This window comes from Canis lupus, chromosome 31 (assembly GCF_011100685.1).
Source record: "Canis lupus familiaris isolate Mischka breed German Shepherd chromosome 31, alternate assembly UU_Cfam_GSD_1.0, whole genome shotgun sequence".
NCBI classification, from domain to species: domain Eukaryota; kingdom Metazoa; phylum Chordata; class Mammalia; order Carnivora; family Canidae; genus Canis; species Canis lupus.
The window spans coordinates 18998936-19018195 of record NC_049252.1 but is presented as its reverse complement, the minus strand read 5'-3'; the positions used below and the strand labels follow the sequence as shown (position 1 = coordinate 19018195).

Genomic DNA, 19260 nt, shown 5'->3' with positions numbered 1-19260 from the left:
AATACAATTGATTTCAGGTAGGAATTTGAATGCACAGGAAAAAGCGGAGATCAGTAAAGACAATTATATAGGTAATTAAAATATAGCATAATTTCTTATATTTTCTTTTTTTCTCTTAAATTATTTCAAAGGAACTGCATAAAATATTATGTGCATAATGTTTACAGAGGATGCCTGTAAAGGAAGAATGGATCAACAAAAAGACATTACACATGTAAAAAGCAATATGCAAAATGACGGGTCTAAATTCAACTGTATAAACATAAGATATGTGAATGGATTAAAATATATAATTGAAAAGTTGATGATCAATTTGGATTAAAATAAAAACCAAGATCCAACTGTACATTGTCTATAAGAGATGTTAGATACAAAAATATTTTTAAAAAGGTGAAAAGGAGATTACCATGTCTAACTATACAAGAAATCTGGAGTAGCTACACTGTTATTTTAATGGTTAGATTTTCAAAAACCGTTTATTAAAGAGACTGCCCTTTTCTTATTGTATATTCTTTCTTTCTTAGTTGTAAATCAATCAATCACATATGTCTGGGTTTGTCTCTGGGCTCTCTATTCTGTTCCATTGATCTATGTGTCTGTTTCTTATGCCAATACCATGCTGTATTAATCACCATAGCTTTGTAATATAGAGTTTTTTAACTTTAAGTTTTTTTCTTTTAATCCCAGTATAGATAACACTGTTATATTAGTTTCAGGTATACGAAATAGTATTTCAACAATTCTATACATTACTCAGTGCTCATCATGATAAGTGCCTCTAATCCCTGTCACATATTTCATCAATATCCCCACACATCACTCCTCTGATAACCATCAGTTTGTACTCATAGTTAAGAGTGTGTATTCTGGTTTATGTCTCTCTCTTTTTTTCCCCTTTGTTCATTGTTTTGTTTCTTAAATTCCACATATGAGTGAAATCATATGGTATTTGTCTTTGACTGATTTATTTGACTCTGCATTATACTCTTCTGGTTCTATCCATGTTGTTACAATTGGTAAGCTTTCATTCTTTTTTATGGCAGAATAAAATTCCATTGTGTGTGTGTGTGTGTGTATCACATCTTCTTTATTTATTCACCTATTGATGGACACTTGGGCTACTTCCACCATTTGGCCATTATAAATAATGCTACTATAAACATACAGGTGCATATATCCTTTCGAATTAGTGCTTTTGTACTCTTTGTGTAAATACTGAGTAGTGCGATTAATGGATTGCAGAGTAACTCTATTTTTAATTTGGGGGGAAGCTCCATACTGTTTTCCATGATGACTGTTGCTATGGCTGATGTCAGAGACATTACTCCCTACGATCTTTTCTAGGACTGGTATAGTTTCAGGTCTCACATTTAGGTTTTTAATCCGTTTTGAATTTATTTTTGTGTATGGTGTAAGAAAGTGGTCCAGTTTCATTTTTTTGCATGTTGCTACCCAGTTTCCCAAGTGTCATTTGTTGAGGAGACTTTTCCCATTACATATTCTTGCCTCTTTGGTTGAAGGATAACTGACCATATAAATGACAGTTTGTTTCTTGGCTTCTATCTTGTTCTAATGATTTATGTGTTCATTTTTGTGCCAGTACCATACTGTTTTGGATATTATAGCCTTGTAGAATAACTTGAAATCTGAAATTGTGATACCTCCAGCTTTGTTTTTCTATCACAAGATAATCTTGGCTACTTGGGGTCTTTTGTTGTTCCATACAAATTTTAGGACTGATTGTTCTAGCTCTATGGAAAATGCTGTTGGTATTTTGATAGAGATTACATTAAATCTGCAGATACAGTTTTAAATCAGGGAGCTTTATGCCTCCTCCATCTTTGTTCTTTTGCAGAATTGCTTTGGCTTTTTGGGTCTTTTGTGGTTCCATACAAATTTTAGGATTTTCTTTTCTATTTCTCTGAAAAATGCTACTGGTGTTTTGATTGGGATTGCACCAAATCTATATATTGCTTTGGGTATTATGGATATTTTAACATTAATTCTTCCAATCCATAAGCATGGAATATCTTTCCATCTATTTGTGTCATCTTTGATTACTTATATTAATATACTGTATTTTCAATATACAGGTGTTTCATTTCTTTGGTTAAATTTATTCCTAGGTATTTTTTTTCTCTTTAATGCAATTGTAAATGGGATTGTTTCTACAGACACAATAAACAGTGGAAAATAGTATGGAGTCTCTTCAAAAAATTAAAAAAAAAACTATCATATTATGCAACTATTTTAATTCTTAGTATTTATCTAAAGAAAATGAAAATAATAACTCTAAAAGACAACTGCACCCTCATGTTTAATAGCCAAGATATGGGAACAACCTAAGCATAGACTGATAGATGATGAACTAGGAAGACTTAGTGTATATATAGATAGTGGAATACTATTCAGCTATAAAAAAGAATGAAATATCGCTATTTACAATAGAAATATTCTGCTATTTACAACAGCAGAAATGGACCTTGAGGGCATTATACTAAGTAAAGGAAGCCAAACAGAGAAAGGCAAATACCACGTGACCTTATATGTGAAATCTTAAAAAAAAAAACCAAAACCGAAAACAAAACTTAAAGATAAAGGACAGATTGGTGGTTGCCAAAGGTGTGGGCTGAGGGATAGGAGAAGCAAATGAAGCAAGAGTTTTTTTAATTTAAATAAATTGACAAAAAAGCCTTTGAAAAGCCAATCAGTGAGGATAATATAAAATTTACAAATATATAACCAACTAACAAAGATCTCCAAAATGCATGAAGTAAAATTGACAGAACTGAAGGAAGAAATAAACAATTGAACAATAATTGTTGGAGATTTCAATACCTCACCTTCGATAATGGTTAGAGCTACAAGGAAACAGAAGACTTGAACAACTGTAAGTATCCTTAAGAGACTGGAGGGCAAGTGTATGGGACTTGGTGTCAGCAGATTCAGCTGTCCATCGTCCCTAGCTGCTTGCCACCTTAGAGGGCTCTGTGCTGATGCTGACCTGCAGGAGAATATAATGACACTGGTCACCTCCTTTGTTCCTGGAGAACAGTCTCCAAGCCCACTGCCTCTCAGGAAAGCATTCTGAGACAAACAAATTATCTCCCTGAGGTGTGTCCCAGGCCTTTTCCAGATGGCTGTTTCCAGCTTGTTAGCCTGCCTCCTGACCAGGAGCGGCCCAGTGCCTTATAGGTTCTAGCCCAGCCCAGCTTGCTGACTTCTTAAATTCCAGGTTTTAGGGATGGCAGGGTGGGCAGGGACCTGCACTGGTCTTCTGGGGGAGGATCATACTGCACTGGGATTCAGGCAAGCTGGATCTCAAAAGACAGTCTCCCCAGAATGCAAGGAAGTGGGTTTTATTGGAAGTAAGTGAGGCAGCCTGTGCTGGTCCAGAGCTGCCTCCTGCTGGTGCCTGTATTTCTGCTGATGGGCTGGGAGAGAAAGGGTGCCAGTCAGCTCCTGTGGGCCCAGAGAGGCCCTTGTAGGAAAACTACCTCTCTGTGACTTCTCCAAGAAGTGCAAATCATGCCATATGCCCCTGGGGCTGTTTGCCTGTCTTCTCTCCAGGCACAGGGCAGTGCCCTCAGGACTCTAAGCCAGCCAAGCTCCCTGACCTTTCAGACTCCAGACTTGAAGCCCCATTGCTTGCAAGAAACTCAGCTCTTCTCTTTTTTCCCAGTAAATGGCTTTGGGTGTGGGTTCCTGCATGCCTTTCTGTCCCTGTCTTTCTATCTGACTTTCTCTGTCCCTGTTTCTCTTTCTCTGTGTCTCTCACACTTCTTTGGACCATGGCTCCTTCTCCTCCACAGCAGTCCTGATCCCTTTCTGCCTCAAACCACCTCTCCGCCCTTCCTACTTACTTCCATGAGGTTTCTTCTCTCCCTTTAGTTTTGGAATTTGTTATGTCAGTCTTCAGACTGATTTCTGGGATATTTAGGATGATTTGATAGTTAACTCATATTCCACGGGCAAGACCAGCCTAGGGTTCTCCTACTTAGCCACCACCTTAGCTCCTAGGGGTTACTTTTTGAGGTAATTTAAGTGTTCTAAACTTAGTTTTTAGCTACAGTTGCAAAAATCTGTGAATATACTAAAAAAACATCAAATTATACACTTTACATGGGTGAATTTTATGGTTGTAAATTATAGCGCAGTAAAGATGTTAAAACAAACAGAAAAACTAGAGTTTCCATTATTGCAGAAGAAAAGTAGAGATGATATTTAAGGGGCAATGAGTTTATTTGTTATAAGCATATTGTTCTGAGAAAACATTTTATAGAAAATATGGGTATAATTATGCTTTCTTCATTTTTGTCCTTCAGAGTCATTTGTATAATTCTGTGTGATTCATTATAGAGCAGTTTTTTTTTTTCTTCAATCAGAAGCTAGTTCGTTTTGAGTACTTGTTTTTCTCAAGCATGTGCTACACTGTGAGGGTATAGAGAGGAAGCATAGGACATAGCTAATACAAAATGGTGCAGATCAAACTTTTTAAGCCATAGACACACTTTTAATTGTAAACCACTGACTTTTAATTGTAACAGTTGGTATATTTTTTTTAAATAAATGAAAGACTGACATACTATGGTCTTCTTTAGAGCATCTGTTTGATAACATATTTTGTGATTATTTATGAGTCGCAGGTTAAATATTTATGAATATTCATATTTAAATATAATTTTTCAATATTCAAAATATGAATAGCCAAGACTAAAATCAGGATAGAATACAGCATATAGAAGAAACCTAAGTAATATTTATTTATAGTAATGGAGTCTTCAGAAAGCCTAAGTGATTGCCATCAATGGAAGCATAGAGAGAGCATCTGCCAAAGACCTGATCTTTGGGACCAGCTGTTTTGCTAGGTTCTATTTATCTCAAAAGAAATCTTGCTTGCCTGCTGTTTCTGAATTTTATTATTTTATCAATGAAATGAAGCTATTTGACAGATGAAAGCAATAGGAGGGCTTTGAGCATCACATTCTTATTTTCAAGAGCTAATTCTTAACATAGTCCTAAGAATCAGAATGTATTGATGACTGTGCATTCTCTTAGATGAGAAGGTAAGTAGGTTATTTGGAAAATGCAAAGGCAGGACAGAATGAAGAGATGGGAGGAAATTATTCTTGCAAAAAATCCTACCACATGCAAAATCAGAAATGATCACTACTCCTTATGTTACCATTAGCAAATTAATCACCTCCATTTTCTCACGTGCAAAATCAGAATAACAGTATTCATCTAATTAGGCACCATTGCTAGAACTTAAGTAAATAACATATATAAAATGTTCAACCCCTAGCAAATATCAAGACCCATGTTCAAAAGATATTTTGAGGATGGATCTCGGGGCAGATATCACTGTTAGGATGAGCTCCATAATCCCTACATCTTGGTATTCACATATGTACATGATCTCCTTTCTTTGAGTGTTTATTCAACCTATCATTTGCTTATAATCAATAGAATATGTTAAAAGTGACAGGACATATATAACTATATATATTTGATTATGTAGTTACGTTATATAATTATAGCATTTATTTTGATGAAGTCTCCCATTTCTATGCAGCTTTACATGAAGAGAATAGGCATGTTATAAGCTTATATGGCAAGAACCTGATGGTGGCCTCTAGAAGCTAAGGGTGGCCCCAAGAAGACAACCAACAAGTAATAGTATACACAACAATGCAAGTTTGTAAGTAAATTTCTACTCATTTGAGCCTCCAGATGAGAAACTATCCCTAGCTAACATTTTTATTGCAGGTTTGCATAGGAAAACCAGATATCTAAGTATGGGATACTGCCATAACAAATACCTCAAAATATGGGAATGGCTTTTTAATTGGCAGTAGATGTAGGCTAGAAGAATTTTGAAGACTTTGATAGACAAAACTTACTCTCTGTACACATCTCAACTTGGAGCATGCTGCCAGTAAGAGCTAACAAGTAAATAAAGAACATGCTCTTGGAATTAGAAAGAATGAGGATCCTCATTACATAGTTGTGAAACTTAGCAACTTTATTGCCTATAATAAAGTGGAAAGTAGAAAATGTGCTAATGAATTTGGTGACCTAGCTAAGGAGATGCCCAAGCAGAGTAGAAAAGATGTTGCCTGATTTCTTTTTCCTACTTATAGCAAAATTCAAGAAAAGTGAGATAAATTGCAGCAAGATGTGTTAAGTACAATAACAACCAGGATGAAAGGATTTGGGACATTCTCACTCTTCCAATGGGAAAAGATGGTAAAATTTAGAAATGACATCTTAGCACTGTCAAGAAAGCAATGTCTATAGAAAAAAGAGTGTGATAGTGTAAACTATTTCTAAATCATCAGAAAGGTTGAAAAGTGAGATTGAAAGTTTTCTTTTTAAGATATTAAGGGTGTGACTCATAGAATCTCTCAATCAAACCATGATATCTTTAGGAAACAAGAGTCATGTCCCTCAGCCAGCTCAGCCAAAGCTCAAAATAGACTATTTCTAAATCACCTCATAAAATGGATTTTGTGAAAAAAAAGAAAAAAAAAAAAGAAAAAGAAAAAAAAGAACCTGAGTTAGTTCCATGAGAGACCCACAAAGTTCTTGAGAAAATTATTTCAGCAAAAACATTAGCTGTTTGGAATGGAAGGGACAAGGAGAGTACAAACTAGAAAGATAGCCAAACACCCTAAATTCTATTGAAAAGAAGCAGGCTTTTTTTTTTTTTTTTTTTTTTTTTTTTTTTTTTAACTTACCTCCAATCTCAATGATGAGCTCTAGATTTTGAGAAGATGCTATATTGGACTAAAACTCTTGCTGGCATTTGGGAGAAAGTTGGTAAAATTATTTTAGGTATGGAACAGATGGGAGTCACTGGCAGCTAGAGAGTGGACTGGGATAGACAATCTCTTAGAGTGGCCCCAATAATCCAAAACGCCTTGTGTTCAAGCCCTTGTGTGATCCCTACTATTTGAATATTGGTAACATCTGTGACTCACTTCTAACCAAAAGAATTTGTAAAGGTGAAAGGACATCTCTGATTATGTGATTCATTTACATAAGGTTAAAGTGCCTATTTTGCTGGAGTTTCTCAATTCCTTGCTTTCTTCCTGGAACAAACAGCCTTTGTTGGAGGGTCCCTCATGGCAAGTAAACAAGAGCAGACTGTAGCTCATGGTCACAAAGAAATAAAGCTTTTATTTCTAAAGCCTCAAGAGACCAAATGCTGCCCAAAATCGTGTAAGCCTGGAAGCAGATTTCTCTCCAATTGAACCTCAAATGGTAGCCCAAACGACCAGCTAAATCACACCTACAGAAACTTTGAGTTAATAACTTCAGACATCTTGCCCTCAGAAACTTTGAATTAATAAATTTGTGTTTTTAAAGCCACAAAGTTTATGGTAATTTTTTACTGCAGCAATAGAAAACTAATACAGACATACTATCAAGTTATCTGCTTAGGGCTGCTGGTCGTGAGGTAGAGGAGGGCAGAGAACAGAGAGAAGAAAAAGGACAACTGCTGGGTTTCTCTTTGCTAACATCCCATGACAATCTTTTAGGCGTTGCTCCAACAGGATGCTTCCCAGTGTTTTGCAGTATAAATCTAGCAACTAGATTATTACCTAAACTATTGTTCCTTTCTCCTTTGTTCCCAAAGTGGAAACTCTGGAGCTATATTAACTTGCCCTTTTTGGAGGACAATTTGTAGAGGAGATGCTAAGAAAAGTTTAAATGTCATATTGAAGAGGGGAAAGAGTATTTAGAATTATAATATTCAAATAGGAAAAATAGTGGTTATTAGGTAAATAAAGCAATTTAAGAAATTGTATGTACTGAGTAATGAATTGCAGTGTTTGTTTTTTTCTGAAGCCTTAAAAGTAATAAAAAATACTTGAAATACAATAATTGTAGGAATAGGAGAATACTTTCCCTGAAATACAATAATTGTAGGAATAGAAGAATATTTTCCCATAAAATTCAGATATGTTTTCTTTATTGATCATAATTGACATTTTCTTAACTTAAATTCTATCTATATGTCTTTTATTTTATTCTTGAGACTTCTTTTGTACATATCTAGAAATAACATCTGTTTTACAAATGATTATACTTAGCCTAACATAATATAGCTGTCGCTTCCAAGATGTATGAATCCAGTTACCCTACCCCAACCACCTACACAACCCCCACATCTAGGGCAAGCCATTATTATTATTCCAGCAATTACAAAAATGTCTTCTTCCACTCTCAGCACATACAGTCTTTCACCACATAGAATCTATGCTAATAATACTGATCTCTTTTTTCCCATCATTTTATTGAAGTAAGAAAATTACAAATTGTAGGTGTAGAAATTGGTGTTTATTTTGGGATGTATATAGCAATATAGCCTCTTTCCATATCAAGAAATAGAATATACCAGAATCTCAGAAATAGTCAATTTGTCACAACCAAAAGGCCACCTCATGTCTATCAGCATAAGTTAATTTTGTCTTTGTTTGAACTTTACACAAATGTAAACAACAGTGTAATTTTGCATCTAACTTCTTTCCCTCAACTATATGTTTGGGAGAGCCATCCAAAAGAAGTGCCGAGTACACTTCTAGTACATTAATTTTCTTTGTGTTAACTACAGAATGATCTAGGCATCTTACTTTCTGTTGATGGGCATTGACACAGTTTCTTGGTACAGGCTAGTTAAGGATGGAGCTGTTTTGAACATTGTTGAATATGTCCACTGGTGTATATAGATGCTTATTTCTGTTGATGGTAACCTAGGAATAGCATTTTTACAAAGATGTGGTTTATAAAAATGTGCAGTTTTAATGACTACTGGTAGATTTGTGTACTGATTGTACCAATTTACAATCTCAGATTCCATGTTTCTTAATATAGGTCATGCCACATTGACCAGAATTTTCATCCTCCTGATGACTAATACAACTGTTCAGCTTTTTAGAAGTTTCTCAGCCATTTGGATATATCAGGATATTTAAATTATTTGAGAATAGTTACCTCTTCTATTGTCTGAAAGATTTTTTTTTTTAATTTCAAGATTAGAGCAAGAGAACAATCTTCTTAGCTCTTATATCATGTATTCTTCAACCCAGATTCTTAAAAAAAGTAACAAAACAAAAAACTCCAAACATTTACCCTCTTTTCTTAGGATAACATTCCTACACCTTAACTCAGCCTGAATAAATGATCTATTTTCCTCAATTCTGCCTACCTACACTGTCTCTACTGCAGTTTTCAGGCTACATCAAGTTTTTGTTCTTGCACCTGTTATACTTTTCTTTTTATTCACTACAGAATCTTTGTTCTGGTTATTTTAATCTTCTGATTACTGATGATCTCAGTAATTATGTCTCTGCTCAGTTGTCATGTAAAAAGAGATGCTTTACCTGATGAAGCTACCATTCCTTGACTTCGGTTTTGCTGAGGCTCAGTAATATTTTATTTTCTTCAATTCACTTAACACTATCTGAAATTACCTTATCTTTAAATTTCCCTCTTCAATGTATGTCAACAGCATCTAAACCTATACCAGGTACATAATAACTATTTGACATATTTTTAATAAGTAAATGAAAAATGGACAAGTAAAATTTTTTAATGAATATTTTTCTAAAAAAAAAAAAAAAGAATATTTTTCTGCTGACCAATATTTTAGTTGTTACATTCTCAAAAAAAAAAAAAAAGAGAGAGAAAAAAAATAAAAGATTGCTTAAACTTCCAGAATATTTATTCCACTGATACTTTAATCTGTCTTTAATTTAGAGGATTTAGGCCTGGTAAGCCTTCTTTCACAATTGAAGTAATGACTAAAGAAAGCTGTGTTATGGAAGTGAGAAATGTCTCATGTAAGTATCTATAGTCACATAATTATTTAAGGAATGCACAAAATGATCTATGCAAAGAGTGGAGAAGGGGTATCAAATGGCTGTTTATCATATCTTCATTAATTATCTATGAGATCTTGGAAAACACACTTAATTTTTCTTTATGTATCTGACATAGTAATTGTTCATGCATCTTTAGTTCTGAAATTTCATAGCTTTATGATCTAAATAGTCCTGTTTGAAACTCATTATCCAAAGAATGCTGGCCAATTCATGCAAAGGAGAATTTGCCATCAATTATTTAGATCTATTTATTGTGTTTCCTTACTGTTTCCTTTGGCATATATATATATATCTATATATCATCTCTATCTCTATCTCTATCTCTATCTATCTCTATCTCTATCTCTATCTATCTCTATCTATCTATATCTATATCTATAATCTATATAACAATATATCTATCTATATCTATCTATCTATCTATCTATCTATCTATCTATCTATCTATCTATCTATCATCTATCTATATATCACTAAAATAATCAAGTCTTTGTCAGCTCTCAGCATCAAAATTCTCCAGGTATCAAAATATGGTCACGTTAAGCAATGGCAACCACACAGCTTTGCAGTGATTCTTGTTCTAAGTAAGGAGAGAGTAAATGTGTGTGGATCTCATGGAGGGTCTAGAAATGCCTGCAGAATGAATAAAACAGTGGATGAAAATGTAGATGGTAAGAAGAGAAAGGTAGGTTAGAAAGTAAAATGAATATTTATAAGTAGGCTTTCAGCCAACTAAACTAGGATCCTTGGAAACAAAAGATAATGTTCTCTTTCTAAACAAAATGTTCACTTCAGGGATATCTTTACTTTCGGGATGCTACTAATTATAGTACAAATAAAAATTACAGCAAAAAATGTTTCATGGTAGTTTCAAGCTTTCTTGAGTTTTCCTACAGAGCCCAATCATCTTGAACAATTTTTCCCTTTCACTTTCTTTATTATTCCTTTGAATGAAAACTCCAAAGTTTTTGCAGAATTATAACTAAGTAGCTCCAGACTCTATGTTAGTCAAGGTCCAGCAAGAAGCAGATGGTTAAAAAGATTAAGTTCAGAGGATCTAACGTACAGAATGGTGCCTATAGTCAATGATACGATATTGTATACTTGAATGTTTCTGAGTAGATCTTGAGTATTCTCACAATGATACTTATTACACAATATATATGGATATCCTGTCATCACTTATATACTTCAAATATTTAAAATTATATTCATCAATTATTCCTCAAAAAGTTGGGAAGAAAATAAATTTGAAGAAAGAAATTAACCAAGGGACTATTTACAGACATGTGGATAGAATGTAGAAGAACTGAAACAGCACAATGTTCTAGGTAAGTGACAGCACCAACCTATTATCATCCTTTTATCTAAGGTCTGAAGAATCAGAAAAGGAATGGTTAATGAACTTGAGAGGGGAGTATGTGGGAAGATCTTCTATGATAGTGATATTAATATATTCAGCTCTGAATGGTAACACAGGAAATAAAATGAAGAAAAAATGGAACAAATTCACACTCTTCCCTTCTGATTTCTTGCCAGGGTTCCCCATTGGCCAACATCAACATAAATCAGAAGACAAAATATCCAGTTGATAAAGTCATGTGGGTCAGCCTTTAAGACACAGTGAACAGTAAAAAAGAATTAAGGAAAAATGGATCAGGTTGGGGAGGTCAGAAGAGCCAAGACAGACATTTGGGTCAATTAATGGGTCATTTGAAAACCTCTAGTGTATTTTGGTTTTATCTGAACCTTATTCCAGCCTTGGCTACCACAACAAACTTCACTTATTCTCAAGCACCAAAATTAGTGGAATCAACACTATCACATACTATCACCATCCCTCCCTCCTACCTTTTCTCTAAATCTAAAATTTCCCAACTTGCAGCTCCTCCTTTTTTAAGCTTCAGAAACATGCTCACATTTGCTTAGTAAGTGAATCTTCATATAATGAGGAGAGAGAGAGAGACAGAGACAGAGAGAGACAGAGACAGAGAGAGACAGAGGGAAGAAACAATAAATCCCTGTGCTACACGGATGGTCATTAATTTAGAAACTAGAATAACATACTTCAAATCTAGCATGAGATTGCCCCTCCTAAGTACATGCACCAATTCATTTTCCCTACTCCAGTGATCTTCCAATTAGTGAGAAAATTAGTGATTTGTCATCTATGCATTTCTTTTTTGGAACACTGGAGCATAAATTAACATTCCTTCCATCTACAGCATAGCTTATTTTGTTTTTCTTGTGTGTTTCATTGGAATTTATATTATTTACTATTTGTGTTTAGTCTTTCCATGAATCTACCTGAAAGGAGCCTTATCAGAGAGAATGTTGAAAGTTGACCTTTTCTTTGGAGATTTCCAGGTTCTCAGTAGCTGATTTTTGGTGATGTGCCAACCCCTGGTCCAGGTTTATATCTGAGTGCTTGGTTGTTATTGTAATTGAATACCCAAGGTACAATATTTGTCAAATAGTGTATACCACTTTTGTCTAATTGTTTCAGAAGATACATTAAGGATTATACATTACAATAAGGATTGTACATTAAAGATTATATTTCTTTCTAGTGATATCATCTAAAGTTATGTGTTTAATTTATTCTTTATATAAATGAAATAGATTTCTTTAGATAAATTAGTCAAAAATTATTTTCCTAATATGGATATTTGAAGTAGAATATTTTTTTGATTTTTGAATGCTCAATTAATATATCTAAATAGATCTATCTAGCTAGCATATACATTGTATGTAATATGTATATGTATATATACACACACTAATATATGTTGTAAACATGCCTTTATGTGTTTGATTTATAAATATACTACACTATCAATCAGTAAATTACATTTTAGTGGTGATAAAAAAGTGAAGTAACTGAGAATTGAAACTAGCATAATTAATTCTCTCCTATGTGACACCACACTGGGAATTGACATACTTCCCCATCCTTATGTTAAACAGTTTGGGAAACAAGAAAAATTAAATTAGCTGCTTGCTCTAAGACATAGGTTTTCCCAGACAATAAGACTGAATTCATTTGTTAATATCTTAGGGTTGCCATAACAAATTGCCACAAATTGGTGGACTTAAAATAGAAATTCATTGTTTCAAAGTTTGGGGGATCAGAAGTACAAAATCTGCTGTCCCCTGAAGGTCATAGCAGAAGTTCCTTTCTTGAGTCTTTATTTGTCTGGTGATTATTAGAAATTCATGGTACTCCCTGGTATGAAGATGCTGATTTTAAGAACCCCAATTTCTGCATTTGTTTGTCACATGATATTCTCCCTGTGTGTCTGTGTCTGTGTTTTCTCTTTTTACAGGGATACTGGATTAAGGCCACTGGATCAGGGCCTACCTTTACCCAGTATGACCTCATCTTAACTAATTGTACTGGAAAAGACTATATTTCCTGATAAGGTCACACTGACAGGTACTGGATGTTAGAACTTCAATATAACTTTTTAGAGGACACAGTGAACTCACATCAATCCACTATACAGCTTAATTATCAGAAGCAACAGTTTGCTAGTCAGGACTTACTTCATGGTCCTCTCTATGCTGTATTCACCAACCCAAAGCTATGATGTTATCGACTCTATTCAATTATAATCATTTCTCAGCTTTTCAAAACCCATATCAAAATCACCTAGCCTAAAATCTAAACTAAAACATGCTACCCTAATTTTCCATGTCAATACCCTATTAAGACAGTCAGTTTGATATCCTGCTTTACTACTGTCAGTTTAACAAACTGTACTTTGATCAACATATTGTGCTATTTTGGCAGGGCAGGGATTAAAAAGTCAACACACCTAGATGTCCCCTGATGAGTTTTGCTCATCAAGATTATTTTCAAGGCCCTTACTTCACTGTCACCTATGCTAGTATGACATAAACTTTGTATAATCTCTTTCAGATTCTCATCTTGCAAAATCTGATTTAAAATCAACCAGCTCAAAAAATAAATAAATAAAATAAAATCAACCAGCTCAGACCCTAAAACCTTCTGAATAGCCTTCCTTTATTTTCCATTTTGATATAATACTGTAACTCTTATAATATGCAATAGTATAACATAGTATGTGATGCAGAATCAATCCTCCATTACTCTAGTAAGTATAATAAAATTTTATATACATTCCATATTTTAATATATATATATAAATTAATAAAAATTTGGAAGTCATCTCAAAAAGTTCATGAACAGGAGATAGATAAATAATGATGTATTTGCATATGGAATACCACACAGAAATAAAACATTTTTAAAAACTATACATAAAACAGCAGCAAGAAACATCAATAATTAACCTAATTTCCTACTTTTACAGATCTGTTATATCAAATACATAAAGAGAAATTAAGTATCTTTAAGGTTATAAATAATGAAGAAGATTTGATTTCCAGCAATTCAATGTAGCATCCCTATCTTTTACATAGATCATCTGCTAAATTGGAGAATACTCATGCACTATGTATTAATGCAGGATATTTCTTAAATGTGGAATTATGAAATTATTAATAGCACTACTTCTGTATAAAGTAGTAAATAACAGACTCTCTGATTACCCAAATCTTCGTAAGGACCCATAGCAAGTATTTTCTTCACAATTATTTTTTACGTCTCCCCACTGTCAGAATATCACCAGCTCCTGGAAACGGATGGGATTACATGACTAGCTGAAACAACAGACTAATTTCTAATTGAAATTTAGTTCTTTGTCTTCTTCCATTGTGCCAGGTAGAAGATCCCTCATATAAATTGCTTGTATCTTGAACCTGTCAAGCATTAGAAGAAAATCTTTAGTTTGTTTTCCTAGAATTTTTTCCTATGGAAATGATTGGTGGTGTATTAGTTAGGATTTTCCAGAGAAATAGAATTAATAGAATGATCTGCAGGGTAGGCTGGCAGTATGCAAGCTGGAGGCCCAGTAGAGACAATGGTTCAATTTCTGCTCAAGTCTGGAGGTCAGAACCAGAAGAACCAATGGTATGATTCTCATGGGAAGGCATGCAACCTCCAGCCCCCAAAAAGCTGATGTTTCTGTTCAAGTCTGAAGGCAGAAAAAACACTAATGTCCCAGTTCAGAGGCAGAGAGATAGGAACAACTCTTTCTTACTAAAGGCGTGGTCAGCCTTTTTGTTCTATTCAGACTTAAACTGATTGGAAAAGGACCATCTGCATTAAGGAAAGCAACCTACTTTACTCTATCTCTAATTTAAAATGTTAATCTCATTCAAAAACGCCCTTGCAACAACATCCAGAATAACATTCGATCAAATATCTGGGCACCCCATGGCCCAGTCAGTTTGGCACATAAAATTAACTATCATAGGAGGCACATCCTCCGTTGGTTTTATTCTGAGATTTCTCAATGGCTTTGACAACCACATCTTTGCTTTGATTTATGTTTGAAGGCACAATTAGACTGCTGTTTAGCTAAAGATTTACGCAGCCTTACCATTTCCCTTTGGAATTGAAAAGCAGTTGCCTCTTGCACGGTTGCATTTTCTGAATTTATGTGTTCTCTCTCTTCCCTTTTATTCCTGCTTCCAAAATGATTAACAGCAAATGAAGCAACAGGAAGGAATAAAACCTACAAACATTCTAACTTCCAGCTCTTTGCCCTAGTTCTACAAGTCTATTAGGTAGATGATCTGTCTTCCAAATTTCTGCCTGATTACATGTACCACTACTATTATGTCCATTATTTTAAAATCGATAATTTATTTGGTGATCTCTACTTGAATATCAAGCAAAATTCAGTGACCTTGGGTTTTTTTACACTAACACAACATAGCCTTTAATTTATTTATCAGTCAGGATAGGATATGTTTATTTTCTACTCACATTACATGTCCTATGCAAGCCAACTGATGCTGTGACCATGTCTTCTCACTCTGAGACCAAAGCTGACAGAGCTATGTCATAGAGAACATGGAGACTCACCATGCAATAAAGGGTAAAGTGACAAAATTTTAGTTTCTTGGTGCTCCTCTCTAGAAGTGAAATACGTCACCTCTCATATTTTTTTCACATCTCATGTTTTTTAATCAAACTAAGATTCATGACCTTACCTATCTACTAATACTAATACAGTTTTAATGATTCTCTAAAAGAGAGGGAAACCAGAATATTTATGAATTTTCCTAATAACTACCAAAATAATTTTCATAGTTTATTGAAATTTTTCTTTCCCATAATATCACCAATTTTCTTCTACAAAGTAAGCTGGGACTGTCACACGGTAGTTTTCAAACTCTAGGGCTTAACTCATCTGTGAATAACAAAATCAATTATTTAACTGTGTTTCAAAGAGCATTTTTTTTAGAGGGGTGGAGTAGAGAGAGGAGAGAAAAAAAAATCTTAAGAGGCTCCATGCCCAGTGTAGATCTCAATGCAGGGCTCAATCTCATCACAATCCTGAGATCATGACCTGAGCTAAATCAGAGTCAGATACTTTACCAACTGAGCCACCCAGATGCCCCTCAAATATAATTTTTAAATTAAAAGTGGATAGACTAGAATAGGCCAGAACAGAATAGATCACAGCTCATCCTAGTCAAACAAAATTGTTCTTTTGTTAAATAATATATGCCTATATAAACTATATACATGCACTATATATCAGTCCAAAATTTACATTTATGATATTATTAAAGCACAAAATTATAATAACACAAACTGTAGTTCACAGCAAAAAATATTTAAAATCACAATTTTAATGTATGCATTGAGACTGTGGCAGCTAAGGATCTTATATTTTACATAGTTTTAGACAAACTTACATACTACACTGACATTTTACAGGCTCTTTCACATATATTTCATTTCACCCTTAAAACAACCTTATAAATATGCACAGTTATCTACAAAATGCAGAACTAAGTCTAAGCAATATGGTGACTTGACCAAGGGCATAATCTGCAAATAGCAGGGTGAGGTCCTATCACAATTCTGATTTTTAAAACCCATTTCTGCTACTCAATCACACTGCCAAAATCATTATGGCATATAGCTTATTTCAGAATTTACTCTCTTTCCTGGATTCATAGATTATCCCTTTGTTTATATTATTTACATATTAGAAATAATTATGAATCTTAAGATGGATTTAATTTTTTAATACATAGAATATGAGCCAGACCAGTATTAGATTATGTCTCTTACAATTGAAGACAAATAAAATCGAGAAATCTACTGTCTTTTAAGCTGCAGAACTCTTTAAGTGGTAGCAACTATTTAATTTTAAGCACTTTATTAGGGACTGATTGTACAACAATGAATGATATATCTACTTTGAAGAAACTTGATAGGGAAAAAGATGTGCACAAATAAAAAACAATACAATGTAGAAGTACTATTTTAGAAATATATACAGAATTCTGGAGAATACTGAGGACATGATCAATTCTATGTGAGACTTCATGACATATTGAGTAATAACGAGTTTGGCAAGGAAGTTTGAATCAACCCTTTGAAAATAACCAGAAAGACATAATAAGAGGAGGTTGGGAATGTCATAAAAACATACCAATTTGGCAGGAGAATCCATCCTCTTGGCAAACATTTGTTTAAAACCAATTATGTGCCAGTACCATTAGGCACTTGGAATATGAAGATTCAAAAATAATGTCCTTCTTGTTTTCAAAGACCTTATATTTAAATAGCAAGAGAAGCCAATGAGGTTCAAGCAGTTGTTTTGATGGAGACTTCAAAGAAAGAAAGGTAGCTACTAATTTTAAAGGGTCTTGTTATAAATATTCTGAAAACCACCATCATATGGTATTTAAAATCATGAACCATACAACCAAATTCTCTAGATTCAAATATTGGTTCTGTTCAAGAGCAAATTACTTTATCTTTCTGTGCTTTAGTTTTCCTGTATGTAAAATAAGTATAATAGAATTTACCTTGTTTCTATCAGGATTAAAAAATGTGTGTGTGTGTGTGTGTGTGTGTGTGTGTGTGTGCTTTGCTTACCATTTTAAAAGGAACACTATATAAGTAGTTTCTGTAATTGTTACATGTCAAAGAATCAAGTTTTGGTTTTGTTTTTACATTTCTTTTCTTTTTTTTCTTTTTTAACATTTTCTTGTGGCAATGGCTAGATCTTATAACCCTTCTTACTGAAGGGTTTTTAGGAAGGGGATAACTTAATTCATCCAAACTAATTTCTCTAAGCATTCATTCCTTCTTATCTTCCTAGATCTTTTTTTTTTTTAATTTTCTGAATATGCAGTTGATTGGATATTATTTTTTAATCAAAAGTAACAAAGTAAAAATATTTAATTAGTCTAATTGTGTGGATATGAAGCTAAAATACAACAGTGCACTACATTATACCAAATGTATCTTTGTATTGCAAACATTGCTAATTGATATTTTAAAGTTTGACTTTTAGAAAGTTTTAGTTTTGTTGTGTCAGATAATATGTATTTTTATTACATATAGTTTACATCCACTTCACTCAGATAATAAGAAGCTATATATTCTGAATTAGGATGCCATGATTTTCATTACCGTTTTTGCAGTAGCAATCACACTAACCCAACAATGAGTAGAGTAATTGGTTCCAACTTGCTTGACAAACATAATACAAACTCAGAACTTTCTTTGGTTATGGCATACAGTTATGGTAATAGATCTTATTTTCAATGCACTTTGTAGTCTATAAAACAATATCATTTGCATTATCTCATTTTATTTGTCTCATAACAATTCTATGTAGTGTTTCTTGTCCATGCAAAAGGACAATAAGCTTTTCCACCAGATATTTGAAAAAATTGCCATCAGCTTATGGTAGAAGAAAAAGTTTGATCATAAATGCACCAGTCTATACAATAAATGGCAAATGTATAATTTTTTTCTTGTTAAACTTGCCTTGTTGGTGTATGTTGGAATGAAGTATATTGACGAAAAAAAATTTAAAGCACATAAAAAAGGGGGCAAGGAAAAACATGTTCAGAGAAGATAAAATAATTTCGGGTGAAAAAAGTGGGTAAAGATCTTTATGAACATCACAGTATTATTGTGGGGAAATAGAATCCCATCAAATGCATGATCCTGTTCCAATTTCCTTGCAAACTTAAAATATCGTAAAGTTCAATAAACTTTTGTTGCTAGAGGAATTCTTACTAAAGAAATTTGGAGTAATAAAACACAAATAATCTGAAATCATCATATGAGATAACTCAAAATCTTTTTAGTCTTAATCAAATCTATCTATCAATCGAGTTACCAAGTCACTGGATGTTAACAAAACATTGAAATAATCGTATGAAATGGCTTCTGATTATGATTTCTATTTACAAATTAATTAATGTTTTTTTCTGTTTCTATATTCCCCATATGAAATTTAGA

At 33.6% G+C, this 19260-nt stretch overlaps 2 long non-coding RNA genes across 5 annotated transcripts in view; one reads left to right on the top strand and one right to left on the bottom strand.

Moving 5' to 3' along the window:
* LOC111093550 overlaps nucleotides 1-7374 on the top strand; it is a 29038-nt gene extending 21664 nt beyond the window's left edge. Inside the window, exons 2-3 of the long non-coding RNA XR_005381961.1 lie at nucleotides 5576-5701; nucleotides 7108-7374. This is a non-coding gene — a long non-coding RNA (uncharacterized LOC111093550). The remainder of the gene's footprint in view (nucleotides 1-5575; nucleotides 5702-7107) is intronic.
* The window catches only part of LOC111093551, a 37461-nt gene extending 21669 nt beyond the window's left edge, over nucleotides 1-15792 (bottom strand). For 3 of the 4 annotated variants that reach the window (XR_005381963.1, XR_005381964.1, XR_005381962.1), the window contains exons 1-3: nucleotides 15748-15792; nucleotides 14466-14675; nucleotides 2844-3004 (exon numbers count right to left, since the gene is read on the bottom strand). This is a non-coding gene — a long non-coding RNA (uncharacterized LOC111093551). The remainder of the gene's footprint in view (nucleotides 1-2843; nucleotides 3005-14465; nucleotides 14676-15747) is intronic. The other variant, XR_005381965.1, reaches the window with a different exon arrangement.
* Nucleotides 15793-19260: the final 3468 nt, after the last annotated feature.